The following is a 16,179-nucleotide window of genomic DNA, read 5'->3' as shown; positions in this document are numbered from 1 at the left end:
ATCTTTTGATTGCTTGTGACAGTTTTGACTTTCTACTTCGTTTATCTGCTCATTTTTCACTCAACAAGTCATCGAAGTAACTTGTGTATCAATCTATTTTACTGCTTCGGTTATAAGCCTTCAATGAACATGAAACAAATCATCTGTGTGGCTAAAATGCTCGTTATAACCTCTCGAACTTGTTTGGGTGCCCCCTCAGAAGTATGTAGCTAATTTGCATGATAATAGCAAATCCCAACAGGGCGGCCAGCGTGACTAAGTTTGTTGGCCCGTTCTTGCATAGTCCATCGGTTTGCAAGTGATTGTGATATCCCTGGGTGCTTTCCATTGAGCCAAAATTTCTTCGGAAATTTCGGACTGAAAGTCAAGATGGAAAGGTCCGTTTCGGTTTCGCTCCGACCGGATTTTGGGGACCACCGTGAGTTGGTCCTCCTTTGACCGGTCGGTTCGGTCCGACCGAAACGGTGCGTTTCCATTTACACAAATTCTCGTTGTCCTAGTCGCATCTCACGGTGAACTGCAAATCCAACATTTGGGGATCGAAACTAACGTAAATGGAACGCTTCGGCCCGGTTGGAAATTGACTTTTGATGAAAAAATGGTTTCATTTTTCCTTGGTTATTTTCCACGGGTCTCGGACCTGATGGTCAGGCATTATGGAACGCACCCCCTGTCACATCCACTTAGTTTTACAACGCTTCCCCTGCATTCCCGAACCACCCAAGCTTTCAAGTTTGGAAGCCAACCTTTCCATTCTAAGCAAAAACCGTAAATTGCTAATCATTTTAAGATTATTATGTTTTTAAAATCTAAGTAACCAGTTGAAATTTGTTGCAAAACTTTCGTTTCAGTCCTGAAAACGCAACTTTTTGTATGAAAACGTTTGTTTTTGTCAGAAAATGTCGTCTCAACCGAACTGAGCTATTATGTCATGGTATGCAAATCAGATTTTTTAACTTTGACATTCATACGCTACTTCCGACAGCACATTGGAAACATCACCCTCCCCTTTGGGCAAAAAGGGATTTTAGGAATAATAATCTGTACATTTTGTGCTTTCATGTCTGCTATTCTGATTTCAAACGATTTAATACCTCAAGAGAAAATGAGGGGACAGAGAGGGAGGCTCAAGGCGTTGGCCGGGATATGTTATGTCCACGAAAGTTATTTTTAGACGAGCGGAGGTTTTTTTTTTTTTTCCCTTTGTTCTAGGGAAGTCTGTCTCCTGAGACGTCCGCATGCAGTTTTGCCTCGCTCTCAGGTTCTTAGTGAAAAGAGAAATGATGGCACGCGTGTAAGGCTGATGAATATATATTTTCTTTCAAACATCGTACTGAGATTGGCGTGCATGCGGAACGTCTCGGAAGACTTCCGATCGTCTAAAAAATAACTTTCGTGGACATGACATATCGCAAGGGCTGGACTGGGAGCCTCCTTCTCTGTCCCCTCATTTTCTCTTGTAGCAATATCAGGGCATTAGTTAATATCAAAGCCACAATCACAATCAATTTAGCGGAAAAGACAATGTATAACTACACTACTGTCGTTACCTTTTTATCCCGACAGTGGATTCATCATATCCATTTCAATAGTTTCTTTTGATTTTTTATTTTTAGCTCTACTACTTTTTGATTTTGTATCGCCGTTGGTGGTTCCGGGCAGCAGTCTATCCCCACTCATTTCCGTCCCGCGAAGATTTTCTCGGCTTTTCATCGACATATTACAAATCTCCCCTCTGTTTTAGCCAAATACTTTAGTCGGGATGGTCATAGGCATACGTTTACTTGGCACGGTGAACGTAGTACAGTCATGTAACTTGCTGGCTAAACTTCATTTCGGAGAGACTGTCGCAAGCTTTATTCTTGTCCATAGTGTTCTGTTAAGTCAACTGGATGCGGCCAAATTCATCATTACCTATGTTTTTACTTTTCGTGCGGTGATTTTGGATGGAAGAGAATGTTAATTTGAACCACTTGCGACTGCAAGGGAAATACACACCAGCGATTGGTCACGAAAAAGGGAGCGAAGATGCCACTGCTTAAGTGTTAAAAAGTGCAAGGAATTACGCGATTATGTTTAACGTTAATTTCTTTTTCATCGTAGTCACCAATTTAAAACCTCAACAGTCATATTGGCAGCTTACAGACCAAGATAATAATAAATACTTTGAGAGTTTGACCGCTTGCTTTAGAACAGTTTGAAAGCGAAAATTTTAAGTGTAAAAATGACTTAATTTTAAGTTTTTCCCATCAAATTCGTTTATCACGTGTTGTTAAAATATGACTTGCCCCAAGTTAGTTTTCTAATATTTAAGAACCATAGATAACCGCATAGCCTGTAACAAATTCAGTTACGGAAAAAGATCAATACTTTGGGAGAACTGCGAAAAATGATGCGCTCGTTTTTTGTCATTTTCCGAAATGGACCGACAACACACGAGATCATGATCTCTTGCCGACACCTAACATAGTAAAGCCAACATTCTTCCTTGTTTCAAAAAATTCAAAGCATGTTTTGGAAACATCCTTTAGTAATTAATGCATATGTCTCCTCTCTGGTGGAAATTCATTACAACTGACTCACATGTATGCGAGAGGTAGACACACATATGTTAGCCCACCCCTTTTGAGGGTCAAAACATGGGCGTGTGGCGTCCCATGCAACACTATCTCCACACAAAAATGAAGGGTGGGGGTTTAAGATTTCCATTTCCAACTTTGCTTGACTAACCTGCGCTTACATTTTTCTACGAGGGTAGGTATATTTAATACTTTTTCGTACCAATACCGGGAGAATATTAGCCTGGTGAGATTTGGTTAACGAGTCGTACGATAACTAGCCTGCGAACGCAGAGCGTATTTCCGGCGGTCGTTTCTCTCCCCCGAAAAATAGCGTCTGCGAAACCGAGCTGTAAAACGATTTCGGTGACGTAAAATTCTTTAGCCAATCAGAATTGGGCTCATAAATCTCCGAAACTAACACGCAAGGAACACGCTATAACAATGGGGGTGACAGGCCTACAAAACTCCAATCCCACTTGTTTACGGACGGTTTTAGCCCCGCTTAGAGTTTTGCTCGAACGAGTATGTCTTTTAAGGATCTGCCCCTTTTGTACGAAACTATCTGGGAGCCTTGAAATATTTGACTAAGTAGCGGTTGTTGCGGGATTAAATGCAATTTTTGCATGAGTAGTTGTTTAAGATTAGGCCACCGTGATTACGATATTGCGTGAAGAAAAGACAAGATTCGCTTATGTTCTTTGCATTTCTGTAGGATGGCTTGTTTTCCGTTCTCTAATTTTTACGTCTGAGAGCCGTCTATCTATAACCAGGCTTTCTGGTTTTCCTCGTTCAATAAGCTTTCTCTAAAAATGCGAGATTTAGTTTGGAATTTCTTTTCAGATGAGTTTGGTACGAAGAAGTCTAAGTATTTGGCCCTTGATGAAGCCTTTTTTTTGTTACCCCTAAAGGGTGGCAACTTGAGATTTGTTTGCGAATCGTTCGCCTTTGAAAACGTTTTGTATCAGGAGTCGCGGATGGTCTGAAAGCAATGCTTCAATCTCCTTTTGGCATCTTCCTCTTTGGAGGTTATTGGGACTGCTAGAGGTCCGTCTTCAGTAAAATGGCGTATGCCCGTGTTTTTTTCAGGCAAGATCACGGTCTTCGATCCTTCGGGATCTCGTCAGTTTGCGATATAGGGAGCGATAGAGACCAGTGTTCGGTATCACGCATGCACAGGGCATTGTTATCCAGTTGTTATGCTCAAATGGCTGATCGCAAATTCTGCATTTTAATAGGCCATTTCCGAGTTCATGGCTTCCTCCTCCTTCAAAGCGAGTCTAAGTGCGAAGTTTTTTGTGAATGGTAATTAGTTCTATCTTACAGATGAATGAAAACGATTTTTCACAGCCCAAAAACTTAGCACACAGACTCTCTTCTAAAGAACAGGTAGACATGAACTCGTAAAATTTGCCTCTTGGTTTGTTGTGTCCACTCGCGAGAAGTGAGCATGTAGCATTCTATCCTTTTGTACACAGCTGAATGCTGTTGTTTCTTGTCGCGGCTAAAATGTTCTCTTTACCGTCAGTATTGGGTTGATAGCGTTTTTGATGGAAATAGCGCTGTTGTTTTCCGTTAGATAGCCAAGTATGAGGGGTTTTTCCTTTCGGAACTTCAATTCGTATTCTGTGCTGTTTGTGCAGCTTAAAGTATAACTATCGCACACTTAATTGTTCACATGCTGTAGGAGATTTGCATTAAGTCCGCACTCGAACGTTAATAGGATGGGGCCTGCCTCAGACTTCTTAACTCTAAGAGTAAATGTCTCCGTCAAAGTGTCTTTTTAGTTAGTCCTCAAGCTCGTCACTTTACATACGGCTTTCTCGTATCGTAGGGGTCGATAATAGCATTTCGTGGCGGCATTTATCCCACATAAATCGGCTCGAAGTATCGAAGAAGAAGATGTCCCAAACACGCTTACCAAACACATTATCTTCTTCTTTGCAACCAAACATTTTGGCCGTCAAAGAATGCAACTTTCGCCACATTCTTTCCTCTCTTGACTAGTTACCAAGCCCTTATATTCAACCGCGCCGCCATTTTCAACGGACGCCTGCCTTGCAGGCTATGGTAACGTGTATTCCGCGTTTGCCTCTTTATTTTTTTTTTTCAACTTATCATTTTCCAAGGCTGTGATGACATCACTTGGGGCTTGGAATTGCATGTATAATGTTATTGCAAGCAGTCACATCCCCTTACGTAAAGCCAAGGTTAAAAAAAAAATTTCACTACCTTGGATGAACAGTGAGATCCGGAAGAGATGAATAAGAGATATCAACTTTTGAAGCCTGTTTGGCACACGCCGCTACTAATACACTCTGGGTTGAATTACAACTCCGCTAGGAACAAAGTATCTAATGAATGCTACGACGTGCTGAAAGCTCAATATGGAAATAGCAATTTACAGAGACCAAGGACTCAAAACCTTTTCTGGAAAACTTTGAACGAGGCCACTGTAAAAACCTAAGAATAAACATATTGGCCCCCTCAGAGATGCTAACAATAAGGAAATCACAAATGACTACGAGAAAAGCTGAACTGTTTAACTCTTACTTCCATAAATCTTGGCAAGGAACTAGCGTGAAAAATTCCCCTAAGCTTGATGAACCCCATCATTCATGTACCGAGTTACCCCTACGTGTGCAGGTCTTGGAGGTCAACATCACCAACTCGAAACTGATATCAAGACAATTAAAATTAACAAAGCATCCTGGTCCTGCTGGCATCTCTTCTCGTAGCTTAGTCTATTGCAGGAACATCCGCCTTAGAGGCAATTGGTAAACTGGTTTCAAGAGCAGCATGACTCAGTCCAGCTTCCCTAACACATGGAAGATTGCAAAAGTTAATGCAATCTTTAAAAAAGAAACCCAGCCATGTTTCAAATTATAGGCCAATATCACTTTAAGTAGCCCCAGCAAGCTGCTCGAAAGCCAGATCTGCAACATAATTGATACCCATCTGAACAGCTGTGGCATAAAAGCTGTAAACAGTGGTGGTTTAGCAAGGGACTATCGACTGAAGGAATGCTTACCTCTATGACTGAAGCTGGAAGACAGCAATTGACAATGGTCTGACAGTTGGAGCATTCCCTTAATATAGATTTCCAGAAAGCTTTTTGACACGGTCCCCCAATTATATTTATCGCATAAATCGACACGCCATTGGAATATCCAGATCTCTTCATGGATGCGAGATCAGCTCTTACTGATAGATGTCCATGGCGGAAGTTATAATTGCAGGTCTGTCACTGACTATGTAACGATATGGATTCCCTCAAGGCTCGCTTCTTGGCCCCCGGCTCTACACCATATATGTTAATGATCTCCCCGACCACATCGACTCGGTGATATCTATACATTTATGCAGATTGACACTACAGAGTCTACTGTATTGGACCAAATGTGGACCAGGTTATGTTGTCACTAAATAAAACATTGGAGCAAGTTCTCCTGTGGAGCATTAAGAATCAGCTAACCATCCACCCAATTAAAACTGAAGCAATGATACTAAGTCAACCTCTTTTTGTGGGCCTATACCTCCCCTCCACTTTAACACTGGCCAGATCGACCTGGTTAATTACACCACTTGCCTTGGAGTTTAAATTGACAATAATCTGAGCATGGTCTGTGCACATTGAGCAGTGAAGAAATCGTTTACGCAGAAGGTTGGAGCTTTGAAGAGAATGAGAATCCTTCCGAAGAAGTGTTTCTCGAGGAAATATAATTAAAAACAATTATCCCCAGTGTAACGGATGGAATTTCGGTATGGTGAAATTGTTCTCCTTCCGCACTGAACTCTCGTAACCATATTCATGCAAGAGCAGCTTCGTATTGGTGAATAACCTCGACTCAACGATGGCAGATGACACATGTCTCATGAAATCCGACTGGCTGCCCAATCCTCTTACTTCTATAAAAAATCTGTACTGTTTCTCTTGCACAAAGTATATTTGGAACAACGACCCAATCTATATTTGAACTGTTTTCTAAAAGAGTTTAACTACATCTAGATCTTCTCGTGTTCCTAACCACGTTTAATGTCATTAGCTGTATGTATCAGAGACCGGCCGGAACTCCCTACGATACGGATGTCCCGTTATTTTGGAATTTTGTAAATAGATTAGTTAAAGTACCTGAAAAGTTTTTATTCTTTGAAACCAATTGTACGTAAACATGTTAAGACTATTGAAAATTGTTCATTTGAGAAAGAGGCAACTTAGTCGCCAACAAAAAGAACCATTTCATTTAACTTTTAGATTTATATTGTTTTTTTGTTTCTTAGTCTTAGTAGAATAACAGTTTATTTGTGTATACAGTAGTTCTCAGTTATTATTGCAATTTTTATATATATGTAATTCGTAATATTTAGTATAAGTAGGTCCACATCAGCCCTTTGCTGCCTTTTCACCAACCTACTTAGCAAATAAAGAATGTATGTATGTATGTATGTATGTAAGGCATGTAAATTCCTTAGAATCCGCTCACAGTTGCTGTTTTTGTTAGCTTCTATTCCTCTCCTTCTGCCCATTCATACGATGTATTTTTTTATTTTGTTTTTATCCAGAACTTTTATTGCTTCACAATAGTTACTAGCGCCATGTGGCTTCTGACAAGCTCCAAATCATACTAGCCTAACTGAAATTGCCCTAGCCTGTGGCTAGTTGGCTACCTGCTCGTCTCGAGCCCTGTCACGGAAGTCGTTTTGCCTCTCGGTTTCGCAGACGCTATTTTTCGGTGGCGAGAAACGACCGCCGGAAATACGTCTGCGTTCGTCTGGCTATACGATAACCTGATATTATATTCACCGAAAACTAAAACTCGTTTCCGGTCCACAGTTACACACTTCTTAATAACTTGGACGCTCCATGAGATTACACTGGGTTGCCTGTGGTACGTGTTACTCAAAAACAGAAGGGACTGAGTTGGGTGGTATTGAACTGCAGCGTTCCAGGGCAATTTTTCAAAGTCAGGGGTCATTAAGACCATTTAGGGGTCACCCAGAAATCGTGCCACCAGAGGCCCTTTCGCTCACACGTTCATACGACGAAACAGATCTTTTTCGGAAGGTTAAAAGCCTGGCTACCAGCCTATTAATCATTTGTCAGAAAGAAAAAATTCCTGTCCAAAGGCACGCATTGCGTACGCGTGGTAAAATGCAGTAACACAGCGCTTTATTCGATATTGGCAACTGAGCTGCGTTTTTTCTTCCATGATAAATTTAATTTGTCTGTGTAAAATGTAGCTCTAATAGTACACGACATTGTTTTTGTTGTTGTATATGATTGTAGTGCCATGGTAGAAGTCTTAGGTAAATAGTCCCCTGAGAAAACATGTGGTATACTAGCACAGTACTAAACTAAAAAAAATTTGAAGAACATTAAGAAATCGAGAAAAATTGGCTTCTAGGCCTGACATGTTGATCATTTTCAAGTTCCCTCACAACTTCTTTTCACCACAAGTTTAAGCGTGCACTCTGAGCGTGTGACATCGGTGTCTACAAAGTTTCACCGAAGTTTATGCCAGTCCGGTTAGTATCTGGATGTTGACCTAAAAGTACCACTTTGTAACCGAACGATAGAACTAAATTCTATTTTAACGCGCAAAAATGAGAACTAAGCAAGGTACAGATTTTGTTAGCGTGCTTTATGTGCAAAACAATATTGATGCAAAAGTAAATAAATATTGATACACTTTTTTAGAATGGCGGAAGGAAGTTTTCAGAACGGTCGATTGAGATAAAATATTTGTGCCGGTCAGCGAAAATAGTGTTGCGAGTTCTCGCTCACGTTCAATTTTTTTATTGTACTTTGGCTGCACAAGTAAATCGGGACATCGATTTTCAGCGGGCGGCGTGTTTTCTCGCTAAACCGTGAAGTCATTTGTGTCAAATGAAATGGCCGATACCGTCTTTGGTTTTTGTTAGTTTTCCTTTTTCTTTCAAGTGGTTTATAAAGTTTAACAAGAAATGTGCGAATTCAACTACAAAGATCACAATCCGCCCAACTCTTGAGATTGACCATTGTTTCTGCAAATCAAAACTTTACTCTCCAAGACCAGGTTATTTGTCACCACGTAATTCCATCGTGGTGGAAATAGCAGCTACTTCATAATTAATCAGCGTTCACACTTTTATGCTGATTTTGGGGCTCAATTTGTTGAAGGTCTTGAAAGCACGCTTCCCAACAGACCTGTTTCTTTTGCGTGACTTGTTCACGCGCTGGTTACAGTGCACTACGCACAAAAATCCTCCCGTATGACATTTCAACCCACGCGTATGCAAAATTTGGTAAGCTCGAAAAATTACACAACATGAAATTTAAATTTACAAAGGCTGAGGAAATCTCACGAAAAAACCTTTTCCAGCGAAAAATTTATGGAAACAAACAAGCTATCTAGTTAGAGGCAAAAAACCCTCCTATTTCAATAACCGGGTGCGTGCAAACAACACACAGAATCCGTGTCACAAAGCATATGCAATTAAAGAAAATTTTCTGACAGTTCACATCAAACCCTTTTCGAAAGAACTTTGGCCAGTAAATAATGACGCACGAAAGAGACAACAAGCTTTCAATCAAGTTATTCTTCACTGTCACATTTCCAATCGTTTTTTTAACTTACTGCAGAGTTGAGTACAAAAATAATTGTAAATTGCCAAGCAACTTAGATGCCACTTCAGTAAACACTGTGATGCATTTCAAGGCCGTTCGCTTCCCTCATTGTTTGTTAAATCCATCAAAAAAATTGCTTTTTGATTCAGTGTTGTATATAATACCAATGTTAGTAAAATACTAGAAACAAAGCTCACTTGATATCCAACGGCGAAAAATGAAATTGTTGTCGAAGATGACCATTACTCGTCGCTTAAAAGATTCTCAGATAATTTATTTTTCACCGACCTGTCTGTGTTCAGCCAATTGACGTTTCCATTCTTGAGGCTCCATTAGGATATATTTTGTTTTAATTTTAAAGATACCACTTCTAAAACGCCATTCGCGTTACCAATGACTTTCGACGCCACTGAAAGGAAACAAGAATTAGTGAAATTTCCAACTTGTTACCCGAAGATCGTGTGCAGAGTTGAGTAACAAAATAACATACAAATAGCCAGACAACAGATGATCACAGGTCCACTTAAGGTGTTCGATTCCTTCTCTGTCTTTGTTGAACCCATAAGTGTACCAGAGAATTTTCCAGTTGGTTTTCGTGTCGTACATAACCACCAACACTCGCTCGACGGTGCGAAAGATTGTTGTCGAATTCCAGTTACCTAATTGACGTTCCATTCTCCATAACGGTATATTTTGTTTTTTTAAAGATGCACTTAAAACGACGCCATTCGCGTTACAATGACTTTCGACGCCATTGCATGGTTAATTAAATCACCTCCTGTGTACTCCAGAGAAAATCTGCGGCATTACCCCAACCCCTCAAACCTAACAAAATACGCACAGAATACTCTATGCCCAAAGACACCACTTAGCAGGGGAGTGACAGCAAGACTTTTACCGACGCGGAAAAAAAATTAAAAACGGAGAAATTATACCCTTTTTTGCAGGACTGGAGATTGCCAATACTGGCAACCCAGTTGACGTTTCAAATGAAGGCCCTGAATGAATCTCAAGATTATTAGAAAAGTCAAGTCTTTTCGTGGATTTCGGTGTCTATGTTGGCTAATAGTATTTTAACTTTCTTTTGAAAGCAAACCTTAGTCCGTTCAGTTATTGATTACCTACTCCACAGCCACATGCCGTTGATGCTACAATAGAGCGACAAAAGGGCTTGAGACACTTGGCAGTAAAATTCGATTTTCCTGCGTCTTGGAGTAAATCACTCCCTCAATCTTTCTGTGTCGGGGCCAGGGGGTATCAGAGAAATTAACGCTAAACAGTGACAACATAAAATAGAAAATAAGTGCATAAGTAGTTCGAAAAGCGTCTTTTCCTAAGAGAGTGTCTCAACTACTTTTGTCGCTCATGTGTCTGGAGCTTATGTTACAGACCGGACAAATTCGTATGACCGGTGATTTCCTTTATCATATCCAAGCTCTAGCAAGTGGATTTTTATCAGACTGAAGCGACTAATGTCGTGCGTTAAGAGTGATTCCTGGACTAAAGAAAAACTGACAAGTGTTTTATTTCTCACCCGACATTCCGATACTAAGACGAAACCTGGTGTTATCCCATTAATAAATGGATCCTATATTAGCCCTCAAGGTGGTGATTATTGCACTTTTTCACTTTTAAAACGTTCAAAGAGTGTCTACCTCACTTTCATTCATCGCAATTCTCACTATGACCATCATGGCTCCCGATAAGACCTCCTTGTTGTCCTTCTATATACACCCCCGCAGACCTCACACTGCCTCGTTCACCCCATTCACCTTGTCATATGTTAGAACGTAAAAAACAGAATCACACGTAGGAAACTCCAGTTCTTATCTGCCACAAATCACCTCTCTGGCCTTCCCTGATCTCAATACAATACTTTACCATTACAAATGCCCTCAGAGTGACGTCACAGCCATATGTACATATCACCTTTTGCCACATAACGGCATCCCCCCTCTCCACATCCCCCCTAACCTTGCTTCTTTTTGCCTGCCTTTCCTATCCCCCTATTCCTTTTAACAGTCGGACCAGCCTCCACCCCCGCAGTCCTACTGCACACAACTGCTCTCGCCGTATCACCCCTCGTTTGCATCCCCCACCAGGTCACACCCTTCCGCTGTGTACTGCCCCTAGCCACACACATCACCCACAAGTTTTACCGACTCGTACTCAACCAGGATTTTGGTGTTTAGAGCCTGAGTTTTCTGACTCCACTTATGTTACCCACCCGCCATCGGCGAATTGTCGACCCACGGGTATGCCCGCCCATTGCGCTCAAACACACATCTCTTGCTACTTCGACCCACAGCCTTAATTAATTTATTGCACTATATTTAACGCCTTCTTCATTGTGCACTCGCAGAAAGCTCATGACTGCCACCCTTCTGACCTTTTCCCCAGTTTCAACCCCATCGCCTCCGCATGATGTACCACACAAGTGATCTCACACATCTGTACTTATTTAGTGGTCCGCTGACCCACAGAAACCCGTAACTCCACTGTGCTCTTCGCTTGCTCAGCGTTAGCGGACATGCTTCCCCACGCAAAGTGTGATGTACAATCGGTGTCATTACACTACGGCTTAACCTGTACGCCATTGCCCCCTATCCTTGTTACCCACCAATAAAAACGTGCCTTCTGAGCCCAAAAGTTACTTTTATAACATAGTGTCTCATTTTAGTTCCTATTGTACAAATTTTTGCTTCCTTTTTCAGTTCAGCCTGTAATAACGATTTTTTAATGCAGATAAATGTAGTTTTTTCACCGGTATCCACGAGTAACCACGGGTAACCAAATGATGGTAAAAAGGATACTATTAATATTGATTTAGTCAGTTTCATGGTTACCCGTGGTTACCGTGGTTACCCGTGGTTACCCGTGGTTGACCGTGGTTACCCGTTGATTTTCCTGTACAGCGGTCGTTTGAAATACTCCAAGATAACCTGCTTTGGGAGTACGACCAATAGTTTGTATTTCAACAATTACTTTATTATTTCATTCCTTTTTCGGAGAGAAATAAGGTGGAGATGACCAACACCCTAAATTGGCGATGTCACGCACGAATGTCACGCAAGATTTCACTTCCAAAAAAGGTGGTAATTTCCTTAAATTTTTGTACTGATGAGCAAGCTTGCCATAATTTTCCCATGAGAAGAACCCAAATCCTGGAATAAAGCAATGGCAGGAATTTCAATTAAGTACTACACCGGTTATTAAAAAAGAAACAAGTGTATTGTTTCAGACAATGAGCAACAAAAGTGTTGAGACTCTTGGCAGTAAAATTCGATTTTCTGCGTCTTGGATACATTTCCTCCCCCTTTCCCCCAAAACAATGTTGATTTTTCTATTTCTTCGACTGCACAGACCACAGCGCCTACACAACATTGAATTGGGGGGCCGGGGGTATCAGAGAATGAACGCCAGATGCAAATAAAATAGGACAAATGCCTAAGTATTTAAAAGCGTCTTTTCCTAAGAGTGTCTCAACTACTTTTGTCGCTCATTGTCTGGAGGCTATTTAAGCAAATTGTGGTGATTTCCTTTATATATCCAAGCTCTAGCAAGTTTATTTTTACAAAATCGACTAAATGCGTGGTTAAGAGTGATTCCTGACTAAAGAAAAACTGACAAGTGTTCATTGCAGATAGAAAAACGTCTGATAATGATGATCTTTGTTTTGAATAAGTAGAAGAAGATATGAGGTTTCTGGAGCGTAAAGTGCAAAGGAATCTAATATAGCTAAAGAACGCTTCACTTACCAGACTGACAGGCCATTGAAAAGCATGAATAAGTGTTTTCGTTGTCACGGTTAGACGATGTTGTAGTCTCTTCTAGTTTACTGCAACGGTTAGTTAAACCAGCCCAAGTCGACTGACGGAAACCACTCGTTTACTTGCAACTTCTTAGTCACTTTTCATTGAATTCCATCTACCTTCACAAACGCACCACTCTCGCAGTTGACTTTTAAAATCGTCACGACGTCTTAGCGAAGTTCAGCAAATATGCAGTCACGATTTCAAATTTTATGGGAAATGACGTTTCTTTTTCAGAGTAAAAGCAAGTGCGGTAGATGTACGTTAAAGGAATTTGAAATATGTTTGCTTTTAATTGTGCATGTGTCAAAGAGCCAGGACACGGCAGAATAAATTAGTTTTTTTGTTCTTTGTTATCTATTCTGAAGCTTGTTTCACGCCTACAAATCGTACATTACCATAATATTATGCCGAGAAACAACCTGCATAACAGAATTCGTTTACCCAAAGTGTTCACAAGTGCGTTTCTCAAAAATCTCGAAATCCATTTCTTAAACTGCGACCCTTTATTCTGAAAGGCTGGCCTCAAACATGTTTCGAAGTGGCGAATAACGAAGTGATAGTACAGTCTTATGCTTTGAAAGGTCATCCTTATGAAGATACAATGCCAGGAATAAGGTATGTTTATTCTCAAGAAAGGCACTTATCAATCGAATGAAATAGTGCTTTTTTGAAAATGTTTGTGAAACTCTAGAGGTTAGCCGTTTTCCCAAAATATCGGGTTCATCGGAGATTTCAGTTTACTTCGGTGAGACCGTTGAGCGCATGCCGTTGTAATTTGGGCAAAAATTACCTGGGTGGACGAGACCAGTTCACAGACCAAAGTGAAAAACGACCGTCCGTTCCTTGAACACCTAAAAGTTTCGAGACCCTATGCCTCGCGGCCAATTCTTGGTAGGTAGTTACAATCTTCTTTTTTTTTTTCATGTTGCCACAGTAAAGTGTAGTGTACTTTTGTGGTGTATTCCAGTTTTTAAGGAACCTTTGTTCAGTATGCGCCTTTCCAAGAAAATGAAACCTTACGCCGAGTCATTTAATGTAAGGACCCAGTTTTGCCCAACATGCAACGCGCGCTCAGGAAAATTGGCGGCCATTTTCTTGATCATTGAACGCTTTTCATTTAACTAAAGTATTCCTTTTTTTCACGTTGCCATGTTGCCACCAATAGCGTAGCTCGTACTCTACTATAAAAACTACACACAACCCATAATTCCTCAATTCGCTCTGACGAAGGGCTAACGCTCGAAACGTCAATCTCTTTACGGTGGTCAATTTACATTATCAACTCTAGTATCAACAGAAGATGAGTGTTCATACTAGAAAGATCTCAAGACTTCTAACTACTGACACTAATATCGATGAGCACATTAAGAACATATTTTCCTACAGGCTGCGTTTCTTACAAAAGCTGGTCTTTAGTAGGGGGCTCAACTTCACTCTACCACAGCGAACATTATCGAGAGAAATCCATGCAACCTTTGAGAGGGCTTATTGGAAACCAGAACCGAAACTTAATGACAGCGGTAAAAGAGAATTAGCAGCCGCACCCATGCGAGAACGTATACAAAAAATTGACCACCCCTATGGACCCGGTCCACGGTCTACCCCTATGGAACAACCCTCTGGTCCACCTCTTATTTTTTAAAGTTACAAGCAGAAAAATCTTTAGACGAAAGGGAGAGTGATTGTTGCACTTATCTGGACAATTTAAGCACAACCCCATGACTAGGAGCGAACAACTTCCATATTAAGCCCATTTCCAGGCAGTTTTGTGGACCAATCTATTTTTAGACTACCTTTTCCGCAAGAAACAAAGACAGTTCTCGTTCGGTGACGCTATGACGTCAATAAATCGTGATCTGTGAAAACGTCGCTCCTAGGTATGAGCTACTGTTTTAAACATTTGTGTCTGATAGACACTTATACCTCCTAATATGTAGTTGACCACTCCCCTAGTGGCTTTTCAGGGTGAATGAACAACACTTTGTGGGGAACTTTGCCAGACTGCTTTTGCACATATACCTACATGGTACATTCTCGGGGGTATGTACACGCAATCCTCGTCTACGCACGAAGATGTTCTCGCACAACCTTACGCGGTTAATTAAGAAAAAACAAATGACAAAATATTTTTTCGGTCGTTACCGGAATCTTCGGTTTATCGTCCTTATGTGAGAAGACTAGAGAGTCTAACCATTCGGAGATGTCGTTACAAAGGCAGCATTTTCTCCTCAGTTATTTAAAGACCCTGTGTGTTGTTGGTCCGGTTTTGATCCCGCGACCTCCCGCACAGCTCAACAACTGAGCCAACCGCTCGGCTGAGTCCACACCTACCAGCGTGGCATGCCAGACAGGCGTGCCAGGCACAAAAGGCACAAAAGGCATGCTAAGGCCCCAAGACGACAACGTGCGCAAAACATGACCTGTTCCCAACTGGGTGGCTTCATAGTTCAGTTGGCTGAGCATTGCACCGGCCTTGCAGAGATCATTATTGCTTAAATTGTCCAGATAAGTGCCAGGATGACTTCTCTTTCTCGTATAACGATTTTTCTACTTGAAACTGTACAAAATGAAGGTTGGTCCACAGGGGTAGTCCATGGGCTGGGTCCATGAAGGGGTCCATGGACCTGACGTCCGTGTTTTGTATACGTACCCCCTGCGATCTATTGCGCTTAATTACAGGGAGGGTACAGGTCCAGCACCACCGAAAGCAATGCTGAGAGCGATAAGTCAGCCTAAAGAGAGGGATGATATTGTTATCACAAAGCTTGATAAGGGCTCAGACGTGGTAGTAATGGATAAAACTGACTATGTACATTTTTTTGATGCTGAAAATTTGTCGGAGCGTTGGTATCACTTTGGGACCCCTAGGGGTGCACCTACCTTTCTACGCTTCTAACGTAGCCCTGAGTTATTTTCTTTGGTAAAGAATCTATCGGAGAACAATTCTGTTTAATTTTTCGGATATCTTTTGGAGAGATTTGCCCGTACTCAGGCAAATCAGAATGGGAAGTGAAAAAACAACATCGAGCGATGGCTAATCCTGGTGGAGGTAGACCGCGTTTATCCGCCTCTGTGCGACAAATTCGACTTTTGTTGAAATTGATGGTGCAAAAACATTAAACAGTTAACTCGGTTAAATATCTTGGTGTTACCTTTGACTTCAACTTAACTTGGACGAACCACATTGACGAGCTTTGTC

This window comes from Montipora capricornis, chromosome 10 (genome assembly GCF_036669925.1).
Source record: "Montipora capricornis isolate CH-2021 chromosome 10, ASM3666992v2, whole genome shotgun sequence".
Classification (NCBI taxonomy): domain Eukaryota; kingdom Metazoa; phylum Cnidaria; class Anthozoa; order Scleractinia; family Acroporidae; genus Montipora; species Montipora capricornis.
This window is presented reverse-complemented; position numbering follows the sequence as displayed.